This window comes from Cryptomeria japonica, chromosome 6 (assembly GCF_030272615.1).
Source record: "Cryptomeria japonica chromosome 6, Sugi_1.0, whole genome shotgun sequence".
NCBI classification, from domain to species: domain Eukaryota; kingdom Viridiplantae; phylum Streptophyta; class Pinopsida; order Cupressales; family Cupressaceae; genus Cryptomeria; species Cryptomeria japonica.
In genome coordinates this window covers 618,224,732-618,252,391 of record NC_081410.1, presented here as the reverse complement: position 1 = coordinate 618,252,391, position 27,660 = coordinate 618,224,732, and the positions used below count along the sequence as shown (strand labels likewise).

Sequence of the window (27,660 nt, the reverse complement as noted above, 5' to 3'; positions counted from 1 at the left end):
TTTACTGAATGGCTAGCAAGGAAGTGGATAATAAACAAGTAATCTTCAAGGATTATATTAATGGACTGCCAGATGAGTCTGATATGTTGTTAAAACATAACAAACTGACTTTGCAACTGGATGATGGATCACAAGATGTTCTTGTAAAAAATTTGTATTTATCATGTGATCCTTACATGCGAATCCGGATGAGAAATATTATTGCTTGCACAACTCCTCTTACGCCTGGATCGGTAAGACTTATTTGTTAATTTTTAGATACTCAATAACTCTATATGAAAACAGTATGTACTGAATAAGCATGATGCATTTGGTGGCGTCGTTAGGAAGCAATGGACATAAATACATAGCACATTTCATACCAGTTCGTTGATTCTGAGGCGGTGAAAGGCATCCCATAATAACTGTGGAGAAAAGAAGCCCAGTAAACTTTTACAATGAAAGTAGTACGATATTAGATCTTAAAAAATAATATAATAAAAGAAAACAAAGAAAATATGCAATGGTTTAACATGGGAAAATTCTTTCAGAAAAAAAAAATTCAATACAGTGTTGCAAAAATTCAACATTTTTTCTAGTACATTAATGATTTTTTTTATTTCACCATGTGTAAATATAAATAAACACATTTAAATTTATTTTACATTTTATAAAAATCATAGAAAAGATAAATATGAATGCTCTAAAACATAAAGAAAATAGAAAAAACAATAAAATTCTTTTTTTTTCCTGAAAATTGCTAATGCATTGATGATTAACTCCATCTGAACTATTAAACATGAAAAATATATACCACATATCTAACAGTATTCAGGAAGAATGACTCGTACAGGATAGATGAAGTAGTTTCCTGCATGCACTGCAAAGAATCAAGCCTTGTATTTTGAAAATTGAAGAGAAATTTCTTACCTGGATTTGCTTCCTAATGAACCGAAACTTTATCCAACTGTACTTCATTTCTGTATTTCATACCATAAGAATTCTATGATTTTGCACAATTGCTTTTGTTCTCATCTTGCAATATAAGTAGAATGGCATTTATTTTTTCCTAGTCTGATTCTTCCATATTAAGTTATATACAATAGAGAAGTTAAAAAACAATCCAAGGTAACACATCTATGATTAACATGGAAAACATTGATTCTATCTACAGGTCATAACTGGTAATGGTGTCTCCATTGTTCTCATTTCAAATCATCCAGAGTTTCAACAGGGTGATTTTGTAACTGGTTTGATCGGATGGGAAGAATACAGCATTAATACCAGGGGGCATGAACTTGATGAAGATTAAATATACAGATTCACCTCTTTCGTATTACCTGGGAGTTTTAGGTAATTGACATAATAGACTTTATTAGTTTTCAACTCCTGATAATTTGGATTGCACTCAAAAAATTCAAGTCAACTTCAAGCAAATAGATTTTAGCCTATGGTTACTTTGTTACTACACCCACAATACTCTGCAGGATGAATGTTTTAGAAATGTATGTATAATTTAACTGAAGAAATACATTTGACTGTCCTTTACATACGACCACTTTTTCTAGATAGAAGAAAATTAATTTCTGTGGCTTTTTAAAATTTTCGAATATTACTGGAGATTACCTTGATGTACTTACATAATAAGGAGCATAATTTTTAAATTATGAGCGTGCTTATCACATGGAATTCTTTTATGGTTGAAGTTTATATTTGTGTTTTCTCAAATGTATGCCATTATATTTTCTGACCTCATTCTCTGTAACTTATGGAGAAAAATAGTATGCCCTTATTCTGTCACAATGAGAAGCTTACACTTGTCATTGCATGATGGGAAGCTTACACTATAAGCATCCATTCATGTGCTATAATACTTTTAATTGCAAGATAAGAGAAGCTTTGAAATCTTGAGATTGCACACCTTGTATTAAGATTTAAGAAACTGAACTATGCCTTCTTTTCTCTTACCAATTGTGTGAGTTGATATAAATGTTTCGAGTTAGAAACTCTCTCTGGATGTCAATTCACAATAATAATTTATGGACGTTGTGCTAGTAACCTGTAAGTTCTGGTCATGAATTGCAGCATCTAGAAATCTCTTGTATTACCCGTCTAGTTTCTTGATTGTCAGGATAGTAGGATACTAATGATTTTATGAGATCCTTGAATAAATAGAGAATTAAGCAATTTATCCATGCTTGTTCTGAGGTTAGTATCTCCATGGAGTTGGTGGGATTTTTATCTTCTGAAGAGAAATAATAATTTTTACTGTTCATTTCTAATGCCAGATATGTTGCAGGATTGGTCGGCCTCACGGCTTATGTTGGGATTTATGAACTGAACTCTCCTAAAACTGGGGAAAGCGTTTACATTTCTGCAGCTGCTGGCGCAGTTGGTCAACTTGCTGGCCAGTTTGCTAAGTTGCTTGGCTGTTATGTTGTTGGAAGTGCCGGCAGCAAAGAAAAGGTTATTTTGAGCTATTAACAGTTTTGTGTCTTTCATTATCTAACCTTTGTGTTTTGTTACTTCCATATTTCAAAATTGAAAGTATATAGGTATCAAATCACTGAAACTATGATCAGAATGTGGATGCTTGATGACCAGAAAGTTACACTTGATCCTGAACCCTACCAATTATGTCAACTGAGAACATAATAATTCACTTTAGGTGCTTTCAATCTCCATGAACATGAATGGCCGCAGCTATATAAACTGACTTGAAATTTCTGTTATGCAGGTGGACTTACTGAAAAGCAGGCTTGGTTTCGATGATGCATTCAATTACAAGGAGGAACCAGACTTAAATGCTGCTCTTAAGAAGTAAGACATTTTCAATGTGACTCAGCTAACTTAAAATACCTGTAATTTGACACTAATTTGTTGAAGCATTATCTTTTCAGTCCCTTAGATGAATGTTGAAATGGGTCTATAATGTGTCATATTCCAACAAGAAACAGAATGAAAGAAATCTTTTGTTTTTCTTCGATCTTTTTGAGATTTTGTTTCATTATTTTTTATGCACTTGTAATTTAGTGAAATGACTAGAATTGTTTGGAAATTGGAAACGGCGGCTTACTTCATTCAATCTTATCTCTTTGAAGTTTGATATCACAATTCTTAGAAGATTTCCAATGATAATCTACAAATGAAAATATTTTTGCAAGATTCTAAGTTTTTTTAATTCTTCACACATCCAATTGATATGATTAATATTGGTGATTTGGAAAACATCATCACTTTTTATTTTTGATGCCTTGATTGCCTCTCTGAACTTTTATAGGACATGAATTTGTTCAAGAAGATGTGTGGGCATTGCTACTAATATATAGTCTGATGGTTGAACATGGTGGTATACAGGAGTTCACTATAGTAGGGTAATAAAGTTATAGATGGACCAACAACTTAGATCGCTGGGCTATTGCTAATGCAAATCCTTGTTGGAAATTTATTGTCCTGACCCCTCCCGTTAGCACCTACTTGTCATAGAGAAGCCCATTGAAGATTTTCTGGGATCCATATCCCTCTTTCCCATTTTGGCATTGCAGCAGCAAATTAATGATTAAATGAAGTAGGTAAATTTGAAATCAAGAGGGAATTTTTGTGTGAAGGACAGGATGAGACAAAAGGAAGGAATGCTCTTCCAACATTTAGCTGAGTTTTTGTATGCAGCAGCAAGTTCTTTGAGCTCTAGGCAAAATAGAGGAATGTTTTTTGTGCAGCAGCAGAGAATAGAAGGTAGTTCAGTGCAGCCGCAAGGAGCTCCAAACGTGTAGAAGAACAGGGAGTTCTAAGTAGCTCCAGATAGTTTCAGAAGTCTGTAATTGGTTGCAGCTCCAGATCGCTGCGGATAAACTGTTTGTAATTATATTGTAATCTGAGTTTGAAGTTATTTGAAAATGTTATTTTATGATTTAGTAGAGAAGAAATATTGCCCGTCTCTAGGTATCTTGTGTTTGGCTTTTGTTTTTGTGTGTATTCCCAACTGATTGGGAAACAGAGCTGTGCACTATGTGTTTTGTTGGAAACTTTTATTCTTACAGTTGGTATTATAGCTAGTAGGCCCTAAGTCTTAAGCGAGTTGGGCAATTTTTTCTGGGTATTGAAGATTATTAAATTGGAGACATGGCTGGAGAAGAAAAAGAGTTGGCAGTTGCTACAATCATTTAATTGATAAATTTATGATGTATGGGCAAATAAAATGAAGATCATTATGGTTGCAAATGATTTTTGGGAGCTAGTGATAATTGGTTCACAGATGTGACTGACCTAGCTCAATATGCAACTCTCACAAACAACTAGAAGACCCAGCTAAAGGAGACACGGAGAATAGATGCTAAGAAATTGAGTTTGATAGAGGCAGCCTTTATAGAGGCAATCTCTCCAAGAACAACAGAAACTAACTATGCAAAGTAAGCTTGGGAAATCCTCCAAACAAGTTACAAGGGATTGATAAAGTTAGATTGGTGAAGCTCCGGATGCTTGGAATAGAGTTTTTGACTCTTCTAATGAGGGATAGTGAGTCCAATTCAAATTTTCACACAAGAGTCTCTGTTAATGCTATGAGATTTCCACAATCCATGTTGTAATTCTCTTAATTTTTTTTGGATTCGATTGTGTATGCAATTTTTTATCATCAACGTTTTGAATCACGGTGATTCAAAACGTTGATGATAAAAAATTGCATACACAATTGAATCCAAAAAAAATTAAGAGAATTACAAGAGTCTTTGATTTGATAAACCAAGGAAAAATGGCGAGACAAGGGAAGAGCAAAGGACTGTGGAGAAAATCCTTAGAAGTTTGCCCTCTAAGTTTGATGCAATAGTGATTGCCATTGAAGAGGCAAATGACCTCTCAACATTGATGGTGGGTGAATTGACGGGTTCACTTCAAAACCATGAGCAAAGCCTAAATAGGTATGCAACTTCCTCCCAAGAATAAGCTTTCAAAGCTTAGGCCAATGCAAAAGGTAGGGGGAGAGGTAGAAACAACTTTGGACAAAGCTTGAGAGGTAGAGGTAGAGGCAACTATAGACGAGGAAGTTCTGGAGTAGACAATTCTAGAGGAACCCACAACCAAGAGGGAGCAAGCAACTCTCAGTCTAGCATTGGAGCCAAGAACAACAACAACAACTTGAGTTAAAGGTATGATAAGAGCTGTGTACAAAGTTATTATTGTCACAAGCTTTGTTATTATGCAAGTGAATGTTGGAAAAAGTTGTGTGATCAGTCCAAGCAAAGTGCAAATGTGGTTGATGAAAAGGTAGCTAAAGGTGATCACTCAAAGGCCTTCATCATGTGTGACACTGGTGAGAAGGGAAGGATTGAAGTTTGGTATTTGGACAATGGATGTAGCAACCACATGAGTGGTAATGAAAGTTTATTTTCTTTCATTGATATAAATGTCAAGTCTGAGATTAAAGTGGGCAACAATGCAATAGTTTTAGTTGTGGGCAAAGGGTTTGTTATAATCCACAAGAAGCAAGGTGAGAAGGAGATAAAGAATGTCTACTTTTCCCTTGGTACAATCTCTTGAGTGTTGGACATATGATCCAAAAAGGTTACAAAGCGTTGATGTAGAAGGGAGAATGTGTCATTTTTGACAAGAATGGGAACAAAAATATTGTTTCAATAGAACAAAATTACAAATGACAAAAAAACAGATGTTTCCTTTGAGGATAGAAACATGTTTTTCATCTCAATCTATAGCTGCACCTCCAGGCATGAAAAATGTATAGCAATACAATAGTAGTCAGTTTTCAAGACTGTCATTCAAGACCCCTCTATACTCTAACATCCAAGAAGGGTATGGTTAGAGGTTTACTAGCCATTGTAGAGCCTAGTGGTAGATGTGAAGCTTGCATTTTAGGCAAGCAACATAGGAAGCCCTTTCAATCAAGCAAATCTAGAAGAGAAACAACACCATTGGAGTTGGTGCATATTGATTTGTGTTGCCCTATTCAAACTATGTCAATAGGAAAGAGTCAATGCTTTATGACCTTCACAGATGATTACAGCCGTAAGACATGGGACTATTTTTTGAAGCATAAATCTGAAGCATTTGATAAGTTTAAAGTGTTTAAGGTCCAAGTTGAGAAGGAAAGTGGATACTTCATCAAGGTGCTAAGGTCAGATAGAGGGGGAGAGTATACCTTCAATCAATTTGTGAATTTTTGAAAGCATCATGGCATCAAGAAAGAGTTGACAACCAGCTATACTCCACATCGAAATGAAGTAGCTGAGAGGAAGAATAGAACCATCATGGAGATGGCAAGGATTATGTTGAAAGCTAAGGAACTCCCAAATGAATATTGGGGAGAGGTTGTGTTGTGAGGTATTCACACATCGCCCCATCGCAAGTGGGGACCCCCACTTTTTTCCTACTTTCTAGGTAGTGTTTGAGCCCTTAGTTATTAGCCTTTGCATTAGAGAGGTATAGGCACTCAAACGACTAGGAGTCAAGTGGATAGTCTTGTGTAAGGTGTGAGGTGAGTAAGTTAGAACCTTCCCTTCATGTGTACCCCTTATGCAGTGAAATTCTTGCACTTCTCCCATGGAGCGAAAACTCATCTTAAGATCTCATGTTGAGCATGTTATCATGTATTGAAGTTGACAGAGTAAGTAAAAATGAGAAAATGAGAGTTTAGTTTTGATTTGAAATCCACTTCATAAACTCACCTACATGAGCAAACTTCGGGAAATGAGTTACATGAGCAAACTTCATGTTGAGAGGTAGATGAGCGAATTTCCCTTGAGTGCCTTGTTAGAGTATATGGGTAAATATGAGTTTGACCGTTTGAATAAGATAGTCCAAGGATTTAATTCATATACAATGAAAGGATAGGCGAGCTCATTTGTAATCTACTTCATCTTCAAGTCTTCAATAGGTTTTAACTTCATGACTTGAGGATTTGGAGCGAACTTCATGACTTGAGGATTTGGAGCGAACTTCATGACTTCAGGATTTGGAGTGAACTTCATGACTTCAGGATTTGGAGCGAACTTCATGACTTGGAGATTTGGAGCGAACTTCATGACTTGAGGATTTGGAGTGAACTTCATGACTTGGCGATTTGGAGCGAATTTCATGACTTGAGGATTTGGAGTGAACTTCATGACTTGGAGATTTGGAGCGAACTTCATGACTTGGAGATTTGGAGTGAACTTCATGACTTGAGCATTTGGAGAGAACTTCATGAGTTGGAAGATTGGAGCGAACTTCATGATTTGAAAGATTGGAGTGAACTTCATGACTTGGAGATTTGGAGCGAACTTCATGACCTGGAGATTTGGAATGAACTTCATGAGTTGGAGAAATGGAGCGAATTTCATGTGTTGAGAGAGACAAATGAAATTAATAAGCAAGGTGATTGAAACAAACTTCATGTACACACCATTTAGAGTGATCTTCATTTTCAAACATACATGAGCGAATTTCAACTACATGTTTGGAGGCACATCAGCGAACTTCATGAACTCAATGAGATGAGTGAACTTCATGTAGGAAGCATCAAGAGTGAATTTCAACTTCACAAATTAGGGGAGATGAGTGAATCTCAACTTCATGAATTGAGCTACCATGAGCGAATCTCAACTTCATGTTCAAACCCACATGAGTAGATCTCAACTTCATGAATTAACATACATAAGCAAATTGAACTTCATAAACTCACCTACATGAGCAAACTTCATGATTGGAGGGAGATGAGCGAATTTTCCTTAAGAGCTTTGTTTGAGCGTATGTATAAGTGTAAGGATTAAATCAATGAAACAACAAAAGGATTGGAGAAAATTTCATTTGCAATTCATTTCATCTCCAAGACCTCCAAAACTTCATGTTGAACTTCATAAAATGGTGGAGATGAGTGAGCTTCAGGAATTGAGCTACATCAGGGAACTTAAAAAATGAAGACACATGAGCGAATTTTACAAAACAAGCTTCAAGAGTGAATTTAAAGTGAGTGAACTCTACTTCAAGTAGGCGAAGGTGCAAGATTGGTTACATGATTACTACCTTAAACTGATTTGAAGTTTGGAAAGAGTCATTTTGGGTTAAGCTCATATAATGAAGGAGAGTAGGTTCAAAGACAAGGGCAACTTCATGGACATCAAAGGTGGAGTAAACTTCAAGAGCTCCTCTCTACGAAAAAAACAACTTCAAGTGCTCCTTCATGAATTCAAATTCCCTCTAAATCCTCTTATCAAACTTGCAAATCACATAAAAATAAGGGATATATCAAGTTAAGAAGAACTATCAAAGTTATATATTATGTATTTGATATCATTTTTGTTTTGTTTTGTAGATGAGAGAAGATGGTGATTGCAAAGCAAAAGGAGAAAGATTGTAAGATCTACATCATTGTGCAAAGAAGAAAACTTCTCTCACAGCACCATGGAATCACAAAGAAGGAATTCCAAAGAAAAGAAGCAGTGGTGACATCAAGAGTTCGATCTAGGGTACATCAATACTTCAAAACCAAGATCTATACCTTGCACTTTGATGATTGAAGCATTCAAGATGATACTTTTAGAAGAGTTAATCAAAGTTAGAAGATCATCATCATCATCGCGGAAGCTAGACAATGTTGAGTATCAAGAAATATTCCTTCATGATGATCTATCAAGACTACAAAGTGAAAGTTAAAGGTGGCGTCCTAATCATCATCCCAGTCACTATCTCTACCAATCAAAGAAGTTCCACATCAACATGTCTAGATGCAATGTACTTGACTCATAAATGAAGGCACAAACTTCTATGCACCTACTCTTGTTATCCATTGGTCAAATATTCTAGAGGTGACACATGTCAAAGCGTTGTAATTATTTCATTGGCCAAATTGAGTTTGTTGTAACAAACCCTAAGTAGGGTTTTTATTGTAAAATCTCGGCCATTGATCTCAAATTGATTTGAGCCATTCATTGTAATGAGCTCTTGATATAAAGCTCAAGCTCCTCATTTTGAAAGGGTTAATAGCGAATAGTTAGTAGTAGGAGGAGAATAGAATAGAAGTTAGAATAGAATGGGAGGAGAAAAAATTGTTGTTGAAGACTTGTAAATGAGATACTATTTTCATTGAAGTTATGGTGAAATGTATTAGTTCAACAAGTCTCATGGTTTCTACTTCTCATTTTGTTTTCATGTTAATTAGATTGAATGGAGGAATTTGTTGAAAGTATTTATGCGGAATCCATTTAGTCCATACCACTAGCCTCTTGCTGATTGTAAGTATGCCTTGTGTGGTCAATTGGAATACTATGCACTTAACTTCAAATCGCTATACATCCATTTTTATGCATTAACTTGAATGTTGAGAAGTGTTTGATGGTAATGATTTCAACATCTTTGAAATGTCCTTAGAAAATTGCACTGAGCTTGTGTCAAATTGTTCAAGCTGTTGGTGAGACCTCACCCAGTAGGATTCTAGCTAATCATTCAACTATCTTCTTACATTCTAGGTCTTAGAATAGACTATCTCAACCCTTTCCTTTTGCCCTTTTATTTAATTTCAAGTTAGTTTAGGGCAAAAAGCATCACAAGATTGAAATATTAGATGATCAAGTTCCAATGATTCAAGCATTTGACAATTCAACGCAAGTCCCCTTGTGATACCAGCAATCACATCAACCAACTGTGCTTATCCACACGACATGACCCAACATACCAGAACCTTTGAGTTATCTCAAGTGATCCTTAAGCCAATATTCAAAATTTGAGAAGCTTTGTTAAAGAGAGGATAAGATACTTTTGGGTATTTTATTCTGTGTTCGTATGTGTGTAAAAAACACATCAATAGGTTGTTGCAAAAACAATTTAATTGATAAATAAAGGTCCCACAAAGGCTATCCATGATAATATTCCACAAGAGGCATGGACAAAATGTAAGTGGACAGTTGAGCACTTGAGAGTGTTCGAGTGTGTGGCATATGCATTTCTGCCAAAAGAGAAGAGGCAAATGTTGGATCACAAGGGTGAGAAGTGCATCTTCATGGGCTATAGTGAAGATTCCAAAGCATATAGGTTCTTCGTTGTATAACCTAGTCACCAAGTAAATAATGATCAACACGGATGTTGAGTTCATTGAAAATGAGTCATAGGATGACTCTATGGAGACCTCTTCGGATATCTCAATTAGACTACCCATTGATGATAAAGATGAAGAGTATGAAGAGAAGCAAGGTGATCCTTAGCTAGTATGGAGTCCTGATCCTCAGCTAGTATGGAATTAAATTGTCAACTTTAGAGAGATCCAGATTCAAACATGCAGTTGGACAGTCGGCTCTAGCTCCAGACGTAGACAGGCAACCAAGTAGATAGGCACAAAGCTCTGTTACACAAAACTATAAATAGCTTCAGACCACTGCACAAACAATGAATATAGTGAATAGACAGCTCCAATGATGATTTGCACAACAAAGCAACAATAGTAGTGAGAGTTCAAACCCCACTCTCACCTCCCTAATGCCAAGAAAGACCAAGAGTCTAAGGGAGATTTTCCAAAATGAAAAATTAGATTTCACATTATTTTCTCATAGTGATCCGATTTATTTTGAGGATGCCTACTCAACCATGTTGATATCTCCACACATGAATTACTATGCAATCCAATGTTAGAGAAGAGATCTTTCAACATTATAATTGGAAGTGTGATGCACAAAAATGGAACCAAGTAGCTAAGACCTAATCCCACTCTCATACACACATTCGAATACGAAAGCTCCTAAGGAGATGACTCACTTTGACCACTTCTTGTGAGAAAGAGAGAGAGGTTCAAGGAATATCTTTAGGGTTTCTATTCCTTTTCTGCAAATATAGAGGAGATGTGAGAAATATGATGCAATAACCAACTATGCTAGAAGATGAACAATGAAGCAAACATAAACTGAAAATGCAGAATCTAACTGAATTGAAACTGAGAGACTGAGTATAGAGAAAGGAGGGAAATCCAAATGTGCACCTGTGATTGAAATTTAGAGTTGACTGGGTAGGACCAGGGTGTTGGGCACCTTGGTCCCTGATACTGCAGCTTGTTGTGGTTCTGGGAATCAGGCCCTGAAGGTCTGATCTGATGAACTGCCACAGAAACTGAAAAAATGAAAGGGACCAAGGCACCACACCATCATCTCAGAAATATGAGACCTAGCTCTATCCTTAACCCTGCACTTGTTTGATTTGTCAGTTCCAAAAATCATGCATGCGCCGAATTCCTATACCTACACCTGCAACTGAAAAAATGGTGTCTAGGTGGCTATATAGGGTTTTGCCTTAGTCAAACCCCTTGTTTTGGTGGTTTCCACCTCCACAAATAACCGATAATGTATTGAAAATGTGTGTGCAAGAATCTTGTGTGTATGCAAGATCTTAAATGAACAAGAAAGTAGGTCTAGAATTCTACCCTACGCTTTGGAGAGTAAACTCTAAATGAGTGTAAATATAAATGTAAATGCTTCAAATCACAAGTGCAATAATGTATCTAAAGCATAAATCTAAATTTGAAAATGAATGTTATGAAGCTCATACAAAGACATGAAAATAACATGAAACCATACCAAACCCTAAGGGAGAGGTACAAACCAATCAGTAGTCGATGATCTGCTATTATTCTTCAATGTCATTTGACCATGGTTGACCAAATAAGTTCTAAGAAGTTCACACTACAAAATGGCACCAAAGCCTTACATGGCTAATCAAAACAAAATGAATGGTCTTGAAAGACCTTGTTACAACTTAAAACATTCAAGGAACCTACAAACACCTCTAAAAGCCTTCATTGCTCAAATGGTCTTCAAACCCTGCAAGGTGCTCCTGCACCATACTCCCAGGGGGAATAGAAAACTCAAGTCTCTTGAGGAATGAAGTCTGCAACAGAATGTCCATACTTTTTAATGTCATCTTTTGTCATCCACGTGGCATCTTCATCAGGTAGGCCACTCCACTTTACAAGGTACTCCTTATAAGTCTTCTTTCTAGTCTTCTCGACCACCTTGGTGTCCAAGATGCTCTCCAACTTCAAGGGTTGGCTAGGTGGTAGATCCTTAACCCAACCTTCATCTCCTTCTGATTGTAAACCTGCATATGAACCTGCAACATCACCTTTGTAAGGAAATAAATCTGAAACATTGAAAATGGGTGATATTCCTAAGCCTTGAGGAAGTTCAATCTCATAGGCATTAGGACCAAACTTATGTACAATCTGGCAAGGACCAATCTTCTTCATGAGCAACTTGGTTGGTTGCCCCTTTGGAAGTCTCTCTTTCTTCAAGTGTGCCATCACCAAGTCCCCCACTTTATACTACACATCTCTCTCCCTCTCATTTGCTTTCTCTTTGTACTTTTCAGTGTTCTTGTGAAGAGTTTCTCTCACCTTCTCATGAATGTATTTCATGGCCAATGCAAAATCCTTTGCTTGAGCACTTCTTCTTTCCAATCCATGTGGATCCCTTAATTCAAGAATACCTCTGGGATGAATCCCATAGACCACCTCAAAAGGACTTCTTCCTGTGCTTCTATTGACAGAATCATTATAAGCCAATTTAGCTTGAAAATTGATTATATCCCAAGCTTCTCCATGCTGTTTTGTGAGACATCTAAGAAAATTCCCCAATGATCTATTCACCACCTCAGTTTGGCCATCAGTTTGAGGGTGGTAGGCTCATGTGAAGGACAACTACGTGCCCAAATTCTTCCACAATGTACACCAAAAGTGGCCCACAATCTTAGAGTCCCTGTCAGTCACAGTGTTGAGAGGCAAACCATGGATTCTAATAATTTATTTGAAGAATAAGCCAGCAATATGGGAAGCATCATTAGTACATTTACATGGAAAAAAGTGAGCCATCTTACTAAATTTATCAATGACAACAAAGATACTATCGACACCTCTTTGAGTCCTAGGAAGACCCAAAACAAAATCCATGCTGATACTCTCCCATGGCCTATTAGGAATAGGGAGTGGTTGATATAAACTTGCGTTTGATGATGTTCCCTTAGCCCTTTGGCATATGCTGCAACTTTGGCCAAAAATAGTACCTTTTCACCTGTTCTAAGGTTTTATCAAGCCCAAAGTGACCTCCCAAACTGCCACAATGTTTCTCCTTGATAATTTTCTCCCTCATGGAGCATCTAGGGATACACAACTGGCTCCCTTTGAACAACAACCCCTACTGCAACAAAAACTTAGAAAAATGAGAATGATAAGAATCTGAAAATTGAGTGCAAACCTCATATATCTCACTGATATCTTTATCATCCTTGTAAATTTGCTTGAGGGAATCAATTCCCACACTTTGCAACTAGATTTATTGCACCATTCACACCCTTCTACTCAATGCATCCACCACTTTATTGGCCTACCCCTTCTTGTGTTTGATGGTGAATGTGTAGGCTTGAAGATGTTCAACCCACTTCATATGCTTGTGACTAAGTTTCTCCTGTCCATTCAAAAAACTGAGAGCATGATTATCAGTATAAACAATGAATTCTTTAGTTAAAAGGTAATGCCTCCATTTCTTCAAGGCTTGTACCATTGCATACAACTCCAAATCATATGTAGAATACTTCCTTTCAGCATCATTGAGTTTCTCACTAAAGAAAGCCACCGATTTGCCCTCTTGACTCAAGACAACCCCTATGGAAAGATTACCAACATCACACTCCACTGTGAACAACTTGTTAAAATCGGGAAAAACTAGAATGGGCTGATGTGGTACTCTCCTTTTTAGATATTCAAAAGATTCATTTGCTTCATTTGACCAAGAAAACTTACATTTGATTGTGTCTAGGATAGGTGCACATATATGACTGAAATTTTTGATGAACTTTCTGTAAAATGTTGCCAACCCATGGAAACTCCTCACATCACCTACTGTCTTAGGTGTTGGCCATGACAAGATAGCCTCCACCTTTCCTGGATCCATCTTCAAATCCCCCTTGGAGATTACAAAACCAAGGTAGACAAGCTCCTCTTTCATGAAGACACTCTTCTCCATGTTGATCATCAACTTTTCATCATGCGGCTTCTGCAAAACTAGGTTCAAGTGCTCCAAATGCTCCTCCTTTGTCATACTAAACACAAGAATATCATCAAGATAAACAAAAACAAATTTACCAATGAATTCCTTCAATACCTCATTCATGAGGTGCATAAATGTGCTTGGGGCATTGGATAGCCCAAAAGGCATCACCCTCCACTCATAGAGACCTTCATTTGTCTTGAAGGTTATTTTCCATTCATCCCCTTGCCTTATTCTGATTTGATGATATCCACTCTTGAGATCAATTTTGGAGTAGTAGCAAGCCTCTCCCACTCAGTCCTTTAAGTCTTCAATTCTAGGCATAGGAAACCTATATCTTATGGTAATCCTATTGATGGCCCTAGAATCAGTACAAAGTCTCCATTTACCATCCTTTTTAGGTGCTAGGACTATTGGGACAGCACATGGACTAAGACTCTTTCTCACCAACCCCTTATCCAACAATTATTGCACTTGCTTGGCAATCTCCTCATTCTGAGATGGAGTCATCTTATAGGCTGGTTTGTTTGGTAATGTAGACCCTGGTATGAATTCAATCTGATGTCTTATGTCCCTAATGGGTGGCAAGGTGTTAGTCATTTCCTCCACCATTATACTCTTATATCTATCCAACAATTGTTGCACCTCCTTGGGAATTTCTTCCTTACCGTGACTAGGCACATTAGGACTGTTTTTGGACTTCAAAATCAGAGCATACCCAGGGGTTCGTTCTTCCTTTAGGATATCTAGAAACTCTTTCCCACTTACTTACATGACACTTGACCCAATGTTCTTATCCACACTCTCATTCAGTAAAGGATCCATCATGTATTTTATCCCATTTTTGGTTATGAGAAAGAAGTTTGTTTTCCCATCATGTTGGGATTGTACATCATATTGCCATGGATGTCTTAACAACAAATGACAAGCATCCATGGGGATTACATCATACAATATTCTATCTTTATACTCGCCCATCTCAAAATCTACCCAAGATTGCTCATCCAATAAGACCTGCTGCCCTTTATTCAACCATGATACCTTGTAAGGGTTAGCATGAGGTAGCCTTTTCAACTTTAATTTGTCTACCATCTCTGTGGAAATCAAATTTTCAGTAGAACCTAAATCAACTATTACCTTACATAGCTTACCATAGGCCTTGCACATGGTTTTGAATAATGTCTTCCTCTGAGGGGGTTCTTTCACTTGAGGCACCTTCAACATGGTTCTCCTCATCATCAAGATTTCTCCATCATGGGCCAATGATGCACTTCCAATTGAGGAATTGACGCTTTGGAAATATTCTTCTTGAATCAATTGGTTCCTTCTCTCTCCTCCATGAGAGTTTGAGGCTTTCTCAGGACACTTGCTTGAAGTGTGCCATACTTGGTTGCAATTGAAGCATCTCCCTATGAAGACACTAGGACCTCTTCCTAGTCCTCCAAACCTACCCCTTCCATTGGGTCTCCTTCCTCTAAAGCCTCCTCTTGAACCCAAGTCTCCACTTTGTTCTTGTTGGCTAGACTCACCTTGGGTTTTTCAGATTGTCTTCTTCCCCCAAAATTTCCTTTTCCTCTAACGGTCTTGCCTCCTCTTCTCCTACCGTGTTGTTCACCTTTTCTTCTCAACTTATCCTCCACCCTCAAAGCCATTTGGAAGCATTCGTCTACTATTTTAGGATTCATCAGACTCATCTCATCTTGAATGTTGAACTTGAGTCCATTCAAGTACCTAGCAACCTTCTCCTTTTCATCTTCATGGTGCCCTGATCTCAAACTCAATTTCTGGAATTTCTCTGTGTCGAAAGCCACATCCATATCCTTTTGCTTCAAGTTTTGCATTCTCCTATACAATTGCACTTCATAATCAATAGGCATGAATTGGGCCTTGAGTTTGGACACCATCTTGTCCCAAGAATGAATCACACTCTTGCCTGTCTTCACCCTTTCACCTTGAGTATAGTTCCACCAGGTTAAGGCAACACCCTTTAGTTTAGTCTTTGCAAACTTCACTTTCTTCTCCTCAGCCACTTCCTTGTACTCAAAATAATTATTCAGGGCATCTATCCAATCTACAAGTTCTTCAACATTCCTCTTCCCACTATAGGTAGGAATCTCCATCTTGGCTTCAGAAGAGTCTTTGCCTATTGTCTTTAGGGCCTCAATGAATGGTCGTTGATCAATAGGTATCTCTGGCTCTTGCCTTTGGGGTTCTTCTTCTTTATCCTCTTGCTCCCCTTCTTCATCAGTCTCCTCACTTGGCCCTTTTCTTTTCTTCATCACCTTTAGTTCATCCATCTCTTGGAATTTCTTAGCAACCTTTGCAGACATACACTTTGGAGGCATTATGCTAGCCTCTTCTTGGATATCTTCTGCTGAGATACGCCAAAATCTGTCCTCCCAATGATCAGACTTTCTCTGATTACCAATATTATGCAAATCCCCAAGGGACAAAGACTTCTCACACAAACTCACTCTACAAGACCCTCAATTAAGGTCTCAACATTCATAGATTCTTGGACAATCCTGTCAACAACATACAAGAACACCTCTACACTTCCCTTTGTTCAATGGGGCCTCTTTTTGATCCCCAAACAACTCATAAAGATACAACTTCTCACATCAAGTATCTCCTTGACACCAACTCTCTTGTGGTCACCTATGACCAACTTGGATTATAATACATCCACCATTGTAGAGTAGGTATGGGCCCTATAGAACCTCTTGTCCAACCCTAGAGACATTGACCACAACCAAGACAACAACCTTTTGTTGTACAAGTTCAATCAAGGTGACTTTCCCTCTACAAGACTCCTATTCCTAATAGCCCTGGTTTGATCCTTTAAGGGAAAAACTTTAAAATTATCCTAATGACACCCTAGACTCCTAACACTTTTAGATGCCCCCTTTGGTGACACAAAACACTTCCAAATCTCAGACCCCAACTCTTGCATTGACTGGGTCAAACGTTGATGCTACAAGAGGCCTAATAGGGCTTTTAGGACACTTTTACAAAGCAACTGCACACCAATGGCTTGATCCAATGGTATCAATGGATGGGAAAGGTCTACACACATCCCAAAACACCAAATCCACCATTATATAGGGTCCACCACTCTTGGTTTTACCTCTGCACAATTTTTAACAGTCAAAACTAGCTAGTCACATGAGGATGCCTAGCCCAGGGTTTGATCCCAAAATCCACTAGTTCAACGACCCACTTAGAAAATTGGAAATATTAAAAAAAATTGTCTCCCCTACCATTCCCCTTAATTTGAGCCAATTTGGACTGAGGAATGTGGGGTTAAGAAAGCATTTCCTCGGAAACCCTGGTTTTGGAGGGTTTTCAAACCACCTTTCACAAAAGTGCATATATCTCGCTTATTTCTTAGTCTTTTCCTGCCAAATAAAAACCAGATGAACATTAACACAAAGGACTATTCAAATCAATTACTTAGCCTTCACAAGGAGTCCGTACAATGACCATACTAGGCACTGCTACAACGCATTTGTGTAAATTTTTGAGTGTTTATTGAATTTGATCACTGTCTTACATCCAAAACTTCATCAATCCTTCTTCTCGATCTCTCATGCCTTAATAAAGGTCTCTCAAACCTCCTCAATCGACTCCAACTGAAATTTGGATTAGGTAGCCGTTGGGGGAGATTAGTTACAAGTTGACAACAAAAGTTGTCATCCGAACTTGACAACTTTGCACAAAACTTGACAATCTATGACATTTGCCTATGTAACGTATTAGGACACACCTACACCTTACAAATAGGCCACATAGGAGCCAAAATACAATTCTCACCTCATTTAGGCATTTTGGATGTCATTTGACCATGGTTGACCAAATAGGTCCTAATAAGTTCACACTACAAAATGGCACCAAAGCCTTACATGGCTAATCAAAACAAAATGAATGGTCTTGAAAAACCTTATTACAACTTAAAACATTCAAGGACCTACAAACACCTCTAAAAGCCTTCATTTCTCAAATGGTATTCAAACCCTGCAAGGTGCTCCTACACCAAGGATCCACATGAGGGAGGTGCACTCTAGGAGAATGATTACTTTTTTAAAGGTTCATCCTTGAGAGGAAGATCTTTGAAAGAAATATTAACAATCTCTTCTTGAAATAGGGTATCCCTATGAGTAGAGATAAGTTGGGGAGAGGGAGATACTTCATCTTTCAAGGAAAAATGATTGAAATCAATAGAAGGTGAGGTGCTATTAAGGGAATTGTCAATCATATCACCCTCTTTTATCATAATTTCATCCTCTTTGACCAAGGTAGTCTCATTGGGGAGAAAAAAATTAAGAGAATAATCAATATCATCATCCAATGGCTCATCCCAAATAGTGAGATCATGAAGAGGAGTGTTAAAAATATCTTCTTTCATAATGATGTCCTCATGGGAAGGGTCAATTTTGGGAGAGGGCATAACACTATTTATTAATGCTTCATCTTTAAGAAGGAGAGAATTAATAAAGGTGTTATTGAAATCATCCTCTTGCCTCAAAATGTCCTCAATAGGCTCATTAGGAATGGGGTGAAGGGTTAGAACAAGGTCTAAGAAACTATCATGATGCAAGGACAAGTCAGTTGAAGGTCGATGCAGGTAAAGTGGAGTTTGGGGCAGTGCCTTGAAAAAATTTTGTGGCAAGAAAATATTTGGAATTGTCTCTTTTTTTTCAACAAAATGAAATGAAACAAACAATGCAAGCAAAGAAAGTAAACTAGATGTTTAAGATTTGAAGAAATTATGTGATACACTAAATGCAAGCATAAAAGTGCAAGAACTATATGTTTAAGAAATTAACACACCTTGCATTCAACCATATTTTGGGGCTTATGTTTCTTTGATAGAAATGAAACATGCAATAACAAGATCTAATAAAAAAATGCAAATCTAAGAAGGTTGGATTCACATCAGGTTCACCAAAATGTGATGCACAAAAATGGAACCATGTAGCTAAGACCTAATCACACTCTCATACACAAACTAGAATACGAAAGCTCCTAAGGAGAATATTCACTTTGACCACTTCTTGTGAGAGAGAGAGAGGGTCAAGGAATATCTTTAGGGTTTCTATTCCTTTGTTGCAAATGAAGAGGAGATGTGCAAAATATTATGCAATAACCAATTATGCTAGGAGATGAACAAAAAAGCAAACATAAACTGAAAATGCAGAATCTAACTGAACTAAAACTGAGAGACTAAGTATAGAGCAAGAAGGGAAATCCAAATGTGCACTTGTGACTGAAATTTGGAGTTGACTGAGCAGGACCAGGGTGCTGGGAACCCTGGTCCTTGATATTGTAGCTTGTTGTGGTTCCGGGAATCAGGTCCTAAAGGTCTGATCTGATGAACTGCCCACAAAAACTGAAAAATGAAGGAGACCAGAGCGCCACGCCTTGGTCTCAAAAATTTGAGACCTATCTCTTTCCTTTAGCCTGCACTTTGTGATATGTTGGTTCCAAAAATCGTGCATGCGCCAAATTCCTGTACCTGCAACTAGAAAAATGGTGTCTAGGTGGCTATATAGGGTTTTGCCTTAGTCAAACCCCTTGTTTTGGTGGTTTCTACCTCCACAAATAGTTGATAATGTATTGAAAATATGTGTGCAAGAATCTTGTGTGTATACAAGATCCTAAATGAACAAGAAAGTAGGTCTAGAGTTCCACCCAATGCTTTGGAGAGTAAACCCTAAATGAGTGTAAATGTAAATGTTAATGCTTCAAATCAAAAGTGCAATAACTGATCTAAAGCATGAATGTAAATCTGAAAATGAATGTTATGAATCTCATACAAAGACATGAAAATAACTTGAAACCATACCAAACCCTAATCAGTAGTCAATGATCTCCTATTATTCTTCAATATCTTCAAAGCTCCTAATTGTTGTTGAAAATGCTTGATATAGACTTGGTGAATGCTTGATTTGTTGTTGTAGAATTCACATAACCTGCACTTTCACTTCACAAGAGGCTCCTTCAATCACTAGATCTTAGATCCTTCAAATGAGGAAAGGAAGGCTTTTTGTAGGAGACCCTAACTTTGTTTTGAGTCATAGGCCAACCTAGAAATAATATTTCCCGCCAATCTCTTGGATTTGAATATATTGAAATACTGCCAAAACATGCTCCCAAAATTTGGGGAGAAAAAGTCGAGACCAAGTAGGTAGCTATTTGGTCCGACCAACTTTTCGCCAAATTTTCAAGGAAGCAAGATATTGTGATTTTAGAGAAAATTCCAAGAGTATATGGGAATTTGAGATGTCTAGATATATGAAATCGGGCCTTGAAGGTTGAAATAGGACATAATTAGGGTATTTGATGAAACGATTTGATTGGAAGAATAAAATAAAAAGGGGCACACTCAGGGTAAAGGGTCCAATTTTATGATGTGTAGAGGGATAAAAGAAGACTATAGATTTAATTAAATTAATTAATTAAATGCTTAAAGGGAATTTTAAATGCAAGATGAAAACACACTAAGGCGGGTGCTAACCTAAGCATGGAATTGTACCGCCCAATTAAGGGTGTACAATTTACAACGCTACAGGAAGCATGAATATTAATAATCCCTAGAGAGTAGCTAGTAATATTAAAGAGACCCCATAAGGCATGGTTAGTGGGGACACACCTGTGAGCCACTAGGTGTTGTTGCCACATAGACCAAATAAAAGTGGAAAGTCCTCCAGGACTTGGCTCATGATAACTAAGCCAAAGGTGACTTTTTTGCTAATTTACATGATAAATGACCAAAAGCATGAAACTTACAATTTTTAACTCATAAACAAAAGACATTGAGCTTGGGAAATCTTTGTAAAGCATCTTGCATTATGCATTTTATTTTTGGGTCAGTAAGACGCCAAAAATCACATGAAATAAAATTCAAGGAAGAGGATAGTTGAGAGGCATGCCATCTAAATCAAGCTCATTAAGAGAACCATAACTATTCTTCAAAAAGTCTTTTGCAAATGACACCATTTTGGGAGAGAGAAACCCCATATGTACTTTATTTTGATATGGGAAAAACTCATGTTCCTCTCTTCCATGACCCAAGCTATGGGAGCAGGAAGAGGCAAGAAGAGAGGGTGGTCAAGAGGCTAGATGTGACAACAAAATGCTTGTAGGAGGTGGCATTTTATTAAAGTGAGGCTTGTTTGCCACTCGTTACAACTTTCCTAGAGGTTGAGAGTCAACAACAACCTTCTCCTTATTAGAATTTGAAATCTAAGGCCCAATAGGCATTTGTTGTCCACCACCATTATCTCTATAATTACAAGCATTTCTTTTATTATTGATTATAGTCCAACCATCCTCTACTTTTTAAGGTGGAGAATTGCTAGTAAGTTGGTTGGGTTGAAGAGTAGAGAGTTTAGTGACTAAAGGATAATCTCGAATTTTGTGTGTTGAAGATTGCCATTGATAACAAGTGTTTGGCAAGTTGAGATACACAACACTTTGGGTAGGACTCTAAGTTCCTATCTAGACTTCAATGGAATCCTTGAGGTCCATGAATAGGTCCATCTCACCACGAGCCCTTTTTTGAGGGTAGGAAAAGAAACATTCTTTCTCAACATGGATGACATACATGATGCCACAATATGGTTTAAGGACTAGATTGGCTTGGGGGACCAAGGAATTCAACCTAGATTGGAACCAAAGAGACCATTCCTTGGAAAGAATGAAGTCTCAAGTCCACTAGGTAAAGACTAACAAAGAGGAACAAATGTACTAGGGGCCATGCTCAAAGATGGCCTTAACAACCTTGCCTTCAACAAAATTGAAAAGAAAGAACCCCTTAATGAGGTTTTGATAAACCTCCATGTGGACGCCATGAGGGACCCAAGTGGAGTTGACCCAATTTCTTAGCATGCTTTCAGAGGGAATTTAGGACTAGAAGATACACCTCATGAACCATTTTGGAAAAAAAAAATTGAGGACACTTTAGAGCCATTTTCCTGCACATCCAAATTAGTGACCCCAACATCAAATGCCATGAATGCAAAGATCTTCTGCTCTAGATAGTAGTCTGAAATAAGGGTGATAGGGACAAAGAGAGGACACAAGGAGGGGCTTGGAGACCAAGCCTAACCATTGCAAAGTTTCCCAGCAAAATAAAGTTACCATTCTCTCTTTATTCTTTTGTGTTCTATACATGGTATGTGATTCTCCTCTACAAATTGTGCACATTGGTATAGTGCTTTTCTCTGTAAACATTGATCAGCTAGGCTTCCTGGAAACAGTTTCATGACATGCAAAACAAATATGAAGCAAAACATGTATTGACTCCATATGCAAAGTCAAGGGATGTGATTTAGTTGCAGATAATGCAAAACTAAAAAAAGACAGATCTAGGACTCAATAATTCCTCAACTAGATCCTCTGTTTGCTGCATAGAATAATCAACAAGATCCTGCCTTGCATGATTGGGAATACAAGACCATATGATTTGAGATATAGGTATCCCAAATGAAATGAAGATACTGAATTGTGCACAAAAATCAGGGTTGAGAAAAATAAAACAAAATCCATGAGCCCCATAGAAAAGGCAACACAAGATGTCATGCCTTTGATGAACATGATTGTAGTTCCAGAAAACTGTTGACTATGCCTTTTGAGGAAAAGGCTCAGATTTTAGTCTTTCTAGAACTAATGCGAAAGAATTTTCATGGTGACAATGTTGCTTGTCTAATATTATCTTGTGTTCTTTGACCCTATATAAGTTATGTTTCTTATGGAATGAAAAAAACACACTTAGATATACTATTTAGTATTTTTCTATGTAAGTAAATTATCTGTGAAATGAAAGTACAGATTGAAGAACAACAAACACTTATTTATGATTATATGCATCGCCTATATCAGTCCTCGAGCGATGTCTTAAATTTATATGCATTGTTAAATCAAATTAGCAAGAAAAGAATTAAATAAATAAAATGCAGAAGCTATTAAAAGTCTCTCCGAAAGATCTTTTGAGTTTTGCCTAATGGTGGTGATGCAAGTACTATGGTGATATCATTGCTGCCTTTCAACTTCCCATTGCATTTTAAGCTACACTGGCTCAGGTGAAGTTACAAATTTGATAACTAATGTATATAGTGTTCTGACGTTGTGATTTTTTAGATCTCTTACCTGTAGTTGTAATTTCTAACCACCGAGTGATTTGTACTATTTATAAAGTATTTCTAATATTCCTTTTTTTGGCCATGAGTAATATTATTGCTGCCTTTCAACTTCCCATTGCATTTTAAGCTACACTGGCTCAGGTGAAGTTACAAATTCAATAACTAATGTATATAGTGTTCTGACGTTGTGATTCTTTAGATCTCTTACCTGTAGTTCTAATTTCTAACCACCGAGTGATTTGTACTGTTTATAAAGTATTTTTGATATTCCTTTTTTTTGGCCATGAGATTATTTTAAAATGGCTGACATGTCAAACCCACAAAGCTGGAGATGGAAATCAATGGAGGGCTTACCAATTCCAAGGGAGGATCTAGATGAACTTCTAGGTTATCTAGAAGCAAGAAACATCAGCCCTAGAAGAGGAGAAGACTCTCTTATCTGGGCGTCTTCCAAAATAGGACAGTATAATTCAAAAGATGGATACAGAATCCTAGTCAGCCCTGTAGAGCAAAGCAATCACAAAATCCCTTTGAAGATGTTTTGGAGTTCCAAAGTCATTCTGAAAGTGGGCATTTTTGCATGGTTGGTAGTCCGCAAAAAAATTCTAACTACAGATAAGTTCACAAGAATGGGCTATGAAGGTCCTTCAAGTTGCATTTTATGTAAAGCTCAATCAGAGTCAGTGGACCACCTCCTCTTGAATTGCCCTTTTGCCTCCAACTGCTAGAGATGGCTTTGTGCCAAACTGGATCTGATCATAGCCTTACCGAATGAAATCAAATCTCTTTTCCAAAGCTGGCCCCTTCATATTAAGGAGAGCTCTCTGAGCCAAATTTTGGAAGTGTCTCCATCATGCTTAATTTGGGAAATCTGGAAAGAAAGGAACCACAAGCTATTTGAAGGTAAAGCTAGGGGACAGGAATCAATTCTGAACTCAATTGAATCGGCAATAGTGGACTCAGTTAACTGCAGAACAACCTTTTCTTTGGACCAGTCTAAAGTTTTTTCTTCATGGGATGAAAATATCAGTCTAAAGTGGCAAGGCATTATTATCCCTTCATCCTCTCGCCAAAAAACCAAGGCAAGAAAAGATGCAATCTAGTCCCCCCCAAAGCTAGATTGGGTAAAATTGAACTTTGATGGGGCCTCCAGAGGCAATCTTGGCCCTTCTGAAATAGGCTATGTTATCAGAGATCAAACAGGAGCAGTTATTGGGAAAATAGCAAAGCCAATCCCTCCAGACACCAATAACATAGCAGAGTTTACTGCTCTGCTACTTGGCTTGAAGAATTGCATCAACCATGGCCTTAGAAATGTCTCAGTGGAAGGAGACTTGGAGATAGCAATAAGGAAAAAGAAAACCCCCAACTGTAGGCTCCAAGCATTATTGGAAAGAATCCTAGAAAATTTGAACAACCTTGATCATTTTGAGGCAAAAAATATCTACAGGGAAGTGAATGAAGTGGCAGATGCCTTATCAAAATCAGCAGCTCAAGGCACTTTCACTCATTGATGGTCTCAGGGCATTCAATTTACTGGTAATGCAGATCGGACAAGTTAACAAGCTTTGTTCAAACAGGTCTTTGGGGCCGCTCCTTGCCAGCAGGTTGGTGGATCGCATAGTTTAAATTTGAACGCTTATGACCCACCCTTTTTTGGCGGTTGACCCCAATGGCTATCTCCTTTCTCCAAATTAAAGTGTTCATTTAAACTTGGGGCTTATGGTGGGTCCGAGTTAGCTTTGCTAACAAACCGCTAAATCAAACTTTGCCTCCACAAAAATGGGTTTCTCAAAGCTCCAGTTGGAGGGCACCGTCATTCAGTCCTTTTGCATGAGTTGTCCGCAGGTTAATCCTTCTATCAACGCTTGAGTAGATTTGGTTCGATTTGGGCATCTATTCTCCGCCACCTTCGTGTGTGCCTTTATTGCCCCTCTAATCTTCATTATTACTTGTTGAGTCGTGTGCCCGATTTTCCTGCCGAAGCGTCTCCCTCTCATTTCCTTCTTTCCTTCCTGCATCTTCTAGTTTTTCCCTTTGGTTTCCATTCTCGCCTGTCATCTCTTTCGTCCACCATGTCTTCTTAGCCTCCGTTTGGTTTTATCATGAGTGTTTACCCGAGGCCTACCTTTGCTTCGACGCAGACACTCCTATCTCACTCGGTGCCTCCACCCGACAGGTTTCTTTCAGAAGGATAACAGACTTGAGACTTAAGCATCTCCTTATCCATGCGGACCCTCCAATTTTACTTGCAGTCAAATTGATTCTAGGTAGTGCTCATCTGAGCAGGGATGAATACCGGTGAGACAACACCAGCATCTCCTCCAGATTTGTGGCTTCTTTGTTGGACCAGAAGCTACCCAAGCAGTCGGTTTGGAATCTCACTAGGGAGCTCTTTCCAATGGAAATTCTCCAAGAATTTCAAGAAATCTTGAATAAGGCCCTCCATGACTCTAGCGCACCTCGGCCAAGCAACCGGATTCTTTTCAATGCCCACGGAGAGCTCATCAAATTCTATCCATTTCTACTCGACTTGAAGGGTAAAGAATTGGATAGACACAAAGTCTTTGCCAGCGTAGGTCTGGGCTATCTCAAGTGGAGATTCTTAGGAGACGACCCAGAGGCTCAAGGAAAAGAGGAGGATCTCTTCCAGTTTGTAAAGATGAATGGAATCTTGTCTATGAAAGCTACAGAAGTAGAAGAAAAACCTGAGCAGAGCTGCGGAGGTGGCTCGAGCAGAGGCCGTAGGAGCGCGGTCGTGGCCGGGGTTGTTCAACAGGCAGAGGTCATGGTCGAACAAGATCAGAGCCGCCGCAATCTGATCTCCCCACTGCAAGCTAGGTCCCCTTCTGTTGATACTTCAATTTCCCTACCCGATACTTAATCATAAATTTGTATATTTTTATTTTGGCTTCATACTTGCATGTTTAAATACTCTGGTTCTAGGCAATTGGAAATCTGCCATTATCGTTGATAGTCCTTTTTTCTCCAGACTATTAAATTTTGATGGCTTTGATAAAATGGCTAAATCATAAGCCTAAAGGTTTTCAGCCCTTCGAGGACACTATGTTATCCTGGGTTCTTTGAGATCAGGTGTTTTTTGAATGTTATGAAACTCAGCGAATAATCTCTGTATTTAACCTTAATTAATATAAATTCTTGCTCTGCCTTTACCGATCAAAAAAAATAAATTATTATCTATAACGTCAGAGTCTCGTTTTGACATTGTATCATGGATCACCTATTGGATATTATAATGAAGCAATATTGTTGCTTTCTATGTATGGAAGTTTCCCCTCCATTGCAATAGGTTGAAAAGGCACACTTTGTTTACAATACATCTTAAATTTTCTGGTGTTTTTATCAATTGACATCTTCTTTTTCTCGGACCATTTCTTATTAGCATGGACAATATGGCAATCCTTAAACATTTTTAACAGCATTTGATTTACCTTTCGAGTTAATGACAATCGTTTCATGGTGTAATGTGTCCCCTTGTTCTATACATTTCCTTTGTTTAGCTTAGGAGTTTCACTTGGACTCAGCTGGAAGAAAAATGAACAGCTGAATATATGTTATTCAAAGAAGACAATATTATCACTTGAATTTTATATTGTCAGACTTGAATTGTTACTCATTGAAAATTGCACATCTTCTTCAATGGTCAGCTTATCCAAGAGACAAATACTTGGGAAATTCGCTTGTTGATAGACCAGTTATTGATTTATAATTATGAATTCACAAGTCATGGTTTTTTACATTGTAGAAAACATTGATAAAGGCGTGGTTTCATATAATTCCAGGTATCTCCCAAATGGAATTGATGTGTATTTTGAGAATGTTGGTGGCGATACGCTTGAAGCAGTTCTTGAAAACATGAATGTTCATGGACGTATAAATGTTTGTGGGATGATCTCACACTATAATCTGGAGGAGGGGAAAGGTATAAGAAACCTAACCCAATTGATTTTTAAGCGCTTAAAAATGGATGCTTTCATTGCACCTGATTATGTGCACATGTACGCTGAGTATGTTGAGAAGGCAAGAGAGTATCTCAAAGAAGGAAAAATAGTTTACATTGAAGACATTGTTGATGGTCTAGAGAATGCACCATCAGCATTTGTTGGTCTCTTTCACGGTAAAAACATTGGAAAACAGATTGTGCGCATATGTGACAAATAATGGAAAGAAAACACACAAGACCGGTGATTACAATTATCTGGTAGCAAGGAATTTAAGCCATTTAGTCTGCAAATAAACTCATTTGTATTCAAGATTATAAATGCGACATATTTTTAGTACAATGAGGATAATGGCTGACTAAAGTTATTTTTACTGATAATCTTCTAATTAAAAAACAGCTGATTCTAATCTGATTCTAATCTGATTGATTGTGATAACTTAATGTCTGTAATTTTCTATATTGATAAAATCATTTGTTTATAATAATCAATAATAAAAATTTAATACTTTTCATTCAATATTATTCTTTCTCTCTAATGGTCTGTTTAGAATTATATTATTCTATG

At 37.6% G+C, this 27,660-nt stretch overlaps 1 pseudogene; it reads left to right on the top strand.

Moving 5' to 3' along the window:
• LOC131055026 (2-alkenal reductase (NADP(+)-dependent)-like) lies at positions 1-27,313 on the top strand (annotated as a pseudogene).
• The last annotated feature ends 347 nt before the right edge of the window (positions 27,314-27,660 follow it).